This window comes from Bufo bufo, chromosome 1, assembly GCF_905171765.1.
Source record: "Bufo bufo chromosome 1, aBufBuf1.1, whole genome shotgun sequence".
NCBI classification, from domain to species: Eukaryota; Metazoa; Chordata; class Amphibia; order Anura; family Bufonidae; genus Bufo; species Bufo bufo.
In genome coordinates, this window is record NC_053389.1 from 788358310 (window position 1) to 788364706 (window position 6397).

At 45.0% G+C, this 6397-nt stretch overlaps 2 non-coding genes across 2 annotated transcripts; both read right to left on the minus strand.

Annotated features, from left to right (window-relative positions):
- Nucleotides 1-3223: 3223 nt before the first annotated feature.
- On the minus strand, nucleotides 3224-3365 carry LOC120987405. The gene has a single exon (XR_005776019.1). It is a non-coding gene; the product is annotated as a U4 spliceosomal RNA (small nuclear RNA).
- A 576-nt stretch (nucleotides 3366-3941) lies between these two features.
- LOC120987393 lies at nucleotides 3942-4083 on the minus strand. The gene has a single exon (XR_005776008.1). It is a non-coding gene; the product is annotated as a U4 spliceosomal RNA (small nuclear RNA).
- Between the last annotated feature and the right edge of the window lie 2314 nt (nucleotides 4084-6397).

Genomic DNA, 6397 nt, shown 5'->3' on the forward strand with positions numbered 1-6397 from the left:
TTCTTGATGACCTTCCTAATTTGAGAGGCCATGGGTCCATACTTGAAAGAAAAGACAAAGGGATGGGAGCCCTCGTCAGCCATTCCTCCCTCTGTTTGAATATTTCCAATATTCGCGGGGCAATTTTGGGACCCCTGGGTCTAAACGATAAAATCGACATGGGCATTTTCCTGTAGACACCCAATTATTCTCACTGACATGTTGCACTAAGGATTGTTTAGTTATGGTACTATTTTAAATGTTTGTTTTACTGTTTGTCTTTCACTGTGACTCGATCTTTTCCTGACGCACTCAGGTAAGCGCCGGGCTGGTGCATCGGCCTGGTATGGCGCAGAAAGAATCACGTCACAGTCTGAAACCTCTTAAGAGCAGGTGAAGTGTCTCACCTGATTATGGACAAGATGAAGCACTGAGGTGCGAAACGGCCGTCGCCTATTCAGCTGGAGCACTCATACATGTTGTCCGCTTCCTACCAAGAATAAAGAAAGTGCTATTACGCATCGCGGTGAGTGCCGTCCTTTTGTCTCTTACTTGTATACTAAATGGTAAAACACTGGGTAACACTGACATGGAAAAGGATCTAGGAATTTTAATAAACATCAAACTAAGCTGCAAAAAACAGTGTCAGGCAGCTGCTGCCAAGGCCAATAAGATAATGGGTTGCATCAAAAGGGGCATAGATGCCCGTGATGAGAACATAGTCCTACCACTTTACAAATCACTAGTTAGACCACACATGGAGTACTGTGTGCAGTTCTGGGCTCCTGTGAACAAGGCAGACATAGCAGAGCTGGAGAGGGTCCAGAGGAGGGCAACTAAAGTAATAACTGGAATGGGGGGACTACAGTACCCTGAAAGATTATCAAAATTAGGGTTATTTACTTTAGAAAAAAGACGACTGAGGGGAGATCTAATTACTATGTATAAATATATCAGGGGTCAGTACAGAGATCTATCCCATCATCTATTTATCCCCAGGACTGTGACTGTGACGAGGGGACATCCTCTGCGTCCTGAGGAAAGAAGGTTTGTACACAAACATAGAAGAGGATTCTTTACGGTAAGAGCAGTGAGACTATGGAGCTCTCTGCCTGAGGAGGTGGTGATGGTGAGTACAATACAGGAATTCAAGAGGGGCCTGGACGTATTTCTGGAGCTTAATAATATTACAGGCTATAGCTACTAGAGAGGGGTCGTTGATCCAGGGAGTTATTCTGATTGGCTGATTGGAGTCGGGAAGGAATTTTTTATTCCCCTAAAGTGAGGAAAATTGGCTTCTACCTCACAGGGTTTTGTTTTTTTTTGCCTTCCTCTGGATCAACTTGCAGGATGACAGGACGAACTGGATGGACAAATGTCTTTTTTCGGCCTTATGTACTATGTTACTATGTAAATCTATTCGCGCATAAACTGCAATGGCATAAATACTTCTCACTGAAGAACAAACGTGAGAGTAAGGCTACTTTCACACTTGCGTTTTTCTTTTCCGGCATAGAGTTCCGTCACAGGGGCTCTATACCGGAAAAGAACTGATCAGTTTTATCCCCATGCATTCTGAATGCAGAGTAATCAGTTCAGTTTGCATCAGGATGTCTTCAGTTCAGTCATTTTGACTGATCAGGCAAAAGAATAAACCGCAGCATGCTACGGTTTTCTCTCCGGCGAAAAAAACTGAAGACTTGCCTGAATGCCGGATCCTGCATTTTTTCCCATAGGAATGTATTAGCGCCGGATCCGTCCTTCCGGCCTGCGCATGCGCCAAACGATAAAAATGTGAAAAAATGTACAAGACGGATCCGTCTGTCCGCATGACAAGCGGAGAGACGGATCCGTCCTTGCAATGCATTTGTGAGACGGATCCGCATCCGGATCCGTCTCACAAATGCTTTCAGTCAGCGGCAGATCGGCGGATCCAGCGGGCAGTTCCGACGACGGAACTGCCCGCCGGATCACACTGCCACAAGTGTGAAAGTAGCCTTAGGAACTAGGGGTACCACTTGAGATTCTAAAGGGATGTGCATCTCCTGTACAATTTAAGTGAGAGTGGCCCACATGAGGGAAAGGGCCCCTTCTCTACTTTAAAACCTAAGAGTACCTTGATACCCCCCCAGGGTGACCCCACTTGTATAGAGGTGTTTGTTGCACGAGTCTCACGCGATCTGGAAGAACTAACAGTGAGGAAACCTGTGTTCAATTGTTCTAAAGCGGAATTTGATGCCTTGTGTTCCATTGAAAAAGATCAACAAGTCACTATTAAGCCCTCCGACAAGGGGGGTAATATAGTGATTATGAAGACTACTGAATATAAAAATGTGTGCCTTGATCTTCTTCGAGATCGTAACACATATGAAAGATTGAAATTAGACCCTACTGCGAGGTATCAAAAGGAACTTTTAGAAATTTTAAATACAGCCAAGAAGGATGAACTTGGCAACTTTCTACAGTCTTCCTAAGATTCATAAAGGGGTTACGCCCCTAAAGGGACGTCCAATCGTGGCTGGTATCAACAGTTTAACTTGCAATGTAGGCATCTATGTGGATCAGATTTTGGCATCATTTGTTAAAGCCTTACCCTCGTACGTAAGGGCAATCCTGGACTTATAAAACCGGCAAAAAACAACTTAGTAGCATTTGCAAATGAAGGCTCGCAAGTGCCCAGGGGCGGCGTTACCCTCGTAGGTGCCCAAATAGCTCAGCCTTATCGTCGCTTCCCCCCGCCCATTCTTACCCTCTGACCGCCCATCTACTTACTTCGTGCCGTTAGCCGGCGCATGCGCATTAATTACTGTGATGGGCATCGAATGGAATGGGCATCGCAGTGCGCATGCGCCGGCCGACGGACTGAGTGTGCAGGCGCGGGATCTCGGCGAAACAAGAAGTAAGTAGATGGGCGGACAGAGGGAAAGAATGGGCGGGGGGAAGCGAAGAAAAGGCTGAGCTAGCTGGGCACCTGTACGAGGGTAACGCCGCCCCTGCATACAAAGCGGAATGGAGCCAAACTGATGCATTCTGAGCGGATCCTTATCCAATCAGAATGCAACAGGGCAAAACTGATCTGTTTTGGACCGCTTGTGAGAGCCCTGAACAGATCTCACAAACAACTAGTGTTAAAGTAGCCTTCAAAAGACAATACACAAAAACAGAACAGCACCGCTCAATAGCAGACACCCCTCTTAATAACACTCACTTGGTATAATCCATCTAATTTAACCACACATCTCAGTCTCCTCAGAGACTGTCAAAAATTGCCATTGCTGACTATATTTCAAGTCATCATGGCGGGGTATTGGTAAAAAGTTTTCAAAAAGCAATAATCACGCCTCAGTTAAACCTCATTGGCTATGATACTGCCACTGCGCAAAGCTAACCTCTTCACCATCCCAGCTGCACCCGCACACCGGACACTACTCAGCCAGCTTAGGGCGACACACTGTACGGCATGCAGGACAGGCACTGAGGACGGGAGACGTTATACTAATGACTGCACAGGCCGCTCTAGTCTTCCGTCCATCCCACGTCCTCCTCTGGCCAGCACTAACTCACGTCCATTTTACCGAAGACCAAGCATTCGGCTCTTTTACCGAGGAGATGGAAACCTAACGTGCAACTGCTGACACAACTGGTATGCAAATGAGGAAATGCATCATGGGAGTTTTTCTTCTCACACCTCTCCTTCACCAGGGGATCCTGTTTTTGTTATGAGAATGTAACTAAACTGAATGGAATGCATTTTGGAGCATTCCGCTCAGTTGTGTTTTTCCCCCATTGACAATGAATGGGGACATAAGAGAAGTGTTTTTCCCAGCATTGAGACCCTATGACAGATTTCAATACCAGAAAATATTAACACTAGTGTGCAAGAAGCCTAAGTCACAATCATAAATTCCCCCCAACATAACACTCACTTGGTATAATCCATCTATTTTAACCACACATCTCAGTCTCCTCAGAGACTGTCAAAAATTGCCATTGCTGACTATATTTCAAGTCATCATGGCGGGGTATTGGTAAAAAGTTTTCAAAAAGCAATAATCACGCCTCGGTTAAACCTCATTGGCTATGATACTGCCACTGCGCAAAGCTAACCTCTTCACCATCCCAGCTGCACCCGCACACCGGACACTACTCAGCCAGCTTAGGGCGACACACTGTACGGCATGCAGGACAGGCACTGAGGACGGGAGACGTTATACTAATGACTGCACAGGCCGCTTTAGTCTTCCGTCCATCCCACATCCTCCTCTGGCCAGCACTAACTCACGTCCATTTTAGCGAAGACCAAACATTCGGCTCTTTTACTGAGGAGATGGAAACCTAATGTGCAACTGCTGACACAACTGGTATGCAAATGAGGAAATGCATCATGGGAGTTTTTCTTCTCACGCTCCTTCACCAGGGGGATCCTGTTTTTGTTATGAGCGTTCTTTTGTCAATAAAGATATTCAACATGGGTTGTTCAGCAGTCACATGACCTGGAATTGATTCATGAGGGTCTGCTTACTGGTGGACTGGTCCATTCTCAGGGAGGTGTGCAGGGCTGCAGCTGTAAGGTTGGTTTTAGGGCTGAGCGAATCGCTCTGTACAGTATTAGAATGTATTGGCTCAGATGAGCCGAAGTTATTGCTTTCCCGAGTTTGGGAAATGGTTTTTACAGTACAAATTAATTTATAAAGTTATTGCCCGAAGTCTCGCGAGACTTCGTGAAGCAATAACTTCCGCTTATTGGAGCCAATACATTCTAATAACTGACAGTTTCTTTCCTTAGAAGTGGCCTTAAAGGGGATGTCCCACACTTTTTAACCCTTTCTGAAGACAGCGATTTTTCACCTTCCTGACAAAGCCTATTTTTGCAGATTTTGACATGTGTCACTTTATGTGGTAATAACTTTGGAACGCTTTTACTTATCCAAGCCATTCTTATAAACCAAAAATCCCAAATTTACAGAAAATTTTGAAAAAAAAAAATCACTCATTTCTAAATTTGAATTACTCTGCTTTTAAGACGGGTACTGATACCTCATAAATGAATGGAGTGGGACAGGCACTCTATCACCCAAAAAAATTACTAACGTACAATCTACCAATAACCCATTTAACTTAGAAATAAAGGATCACCTCACATGCAATTCAACCGATGTGATATACATGTTAAAACAATATATTGGCCGTACCAAATGCACTCTCAAAAAAAGAATATCTGAACACATCAACAATATCAGAAAAGGCTTCGACCAACATTCCCTCTCCAAACATTACAAAGCGACCCATAATCAAGATCCTTCATCACTCAAATTCACAGCCATAGAGAAAGTTAAGAAATCCTAGAGAGGGGGCAATCACATAGCAGCAATATCTAGACTGGAATCCAGAAGGATTTACGAATTCGAGACCCTAATCCCCAAGGGACTAAATGCAGAGCTAGAAATATTCGGGTTCTTGTGACTCCCCAACACCTATACTTCCCTACATTGTCGAATTATCTTCTATATAAAATGAATCTTCATATAAAAGAGAGACAAAATTAGAAGGAGGTGGAAGGAGATGCATGAGCGCGAGCGCACGCTGATGACGCGCGCACCCTCGACCGGACGCTAAGCTCCCAGCCCATGTGAGACGCCGCTCAGCCGCTTCTCTGCCTGCCGAAGCACGGCCCTGCTCTGACCCGCTGTGGACGCCGCTGTTGGTATTTGGCCGCCCTGACTACCGGTGAGATGCCGACCAGCCGTACTTCAGATGAGCCCTGCCCTGGACAGTGATCGGGATTGGGATCCAAGCACAACATTTCTCCAATGTTTAAAAGAGCAGAAAAGTCTAAGCAGCAATTTCTGACCAATATGCGAGGCCAGAAGAAAAAGGATGATATACTCCAAGATCAGGAGGGGGAACCCTCTGGTTCAGCCGAGAATAGTATATTGAAGATAGTAGATGAAGATTTCCAGATTGGAGAGATAGGTAGCAAGCAGCCAGATGAGGTAGAGGGAAGTGTCCCCAATGTAGGGGAACAGGTACCTAGTTTGCAAGATATATTTAGGGAAATAAAGAACTGTAGTTCGGCGATAAAAGACCTCTCTCTCCAGACTGGAAATATCAAGGTTGGCCTCCTCAGACTTACAAAAATATAAAGATAGGCTGACAGAAGTAGAGAAAAGAATATCAGACTCGGAGGACCTTCTACAGACAACGGTTAAGGAAAAAACTATATTAAAGGATGAGAACAGAGAATTAAAAAATTAATTATTAGATCTAGAAAATAGGTCTAGAAGGGCCAATTTGAGATGTCTGGGGGTCCCGGAGGGGGTGGAAGGACGAGACCTCTGTGGCTTTATACAAACCTGGCTAAGGGAACAACTCGGCCAGGATATCTCAGAATATAAAAACTATGTCGAACGAGCCTACA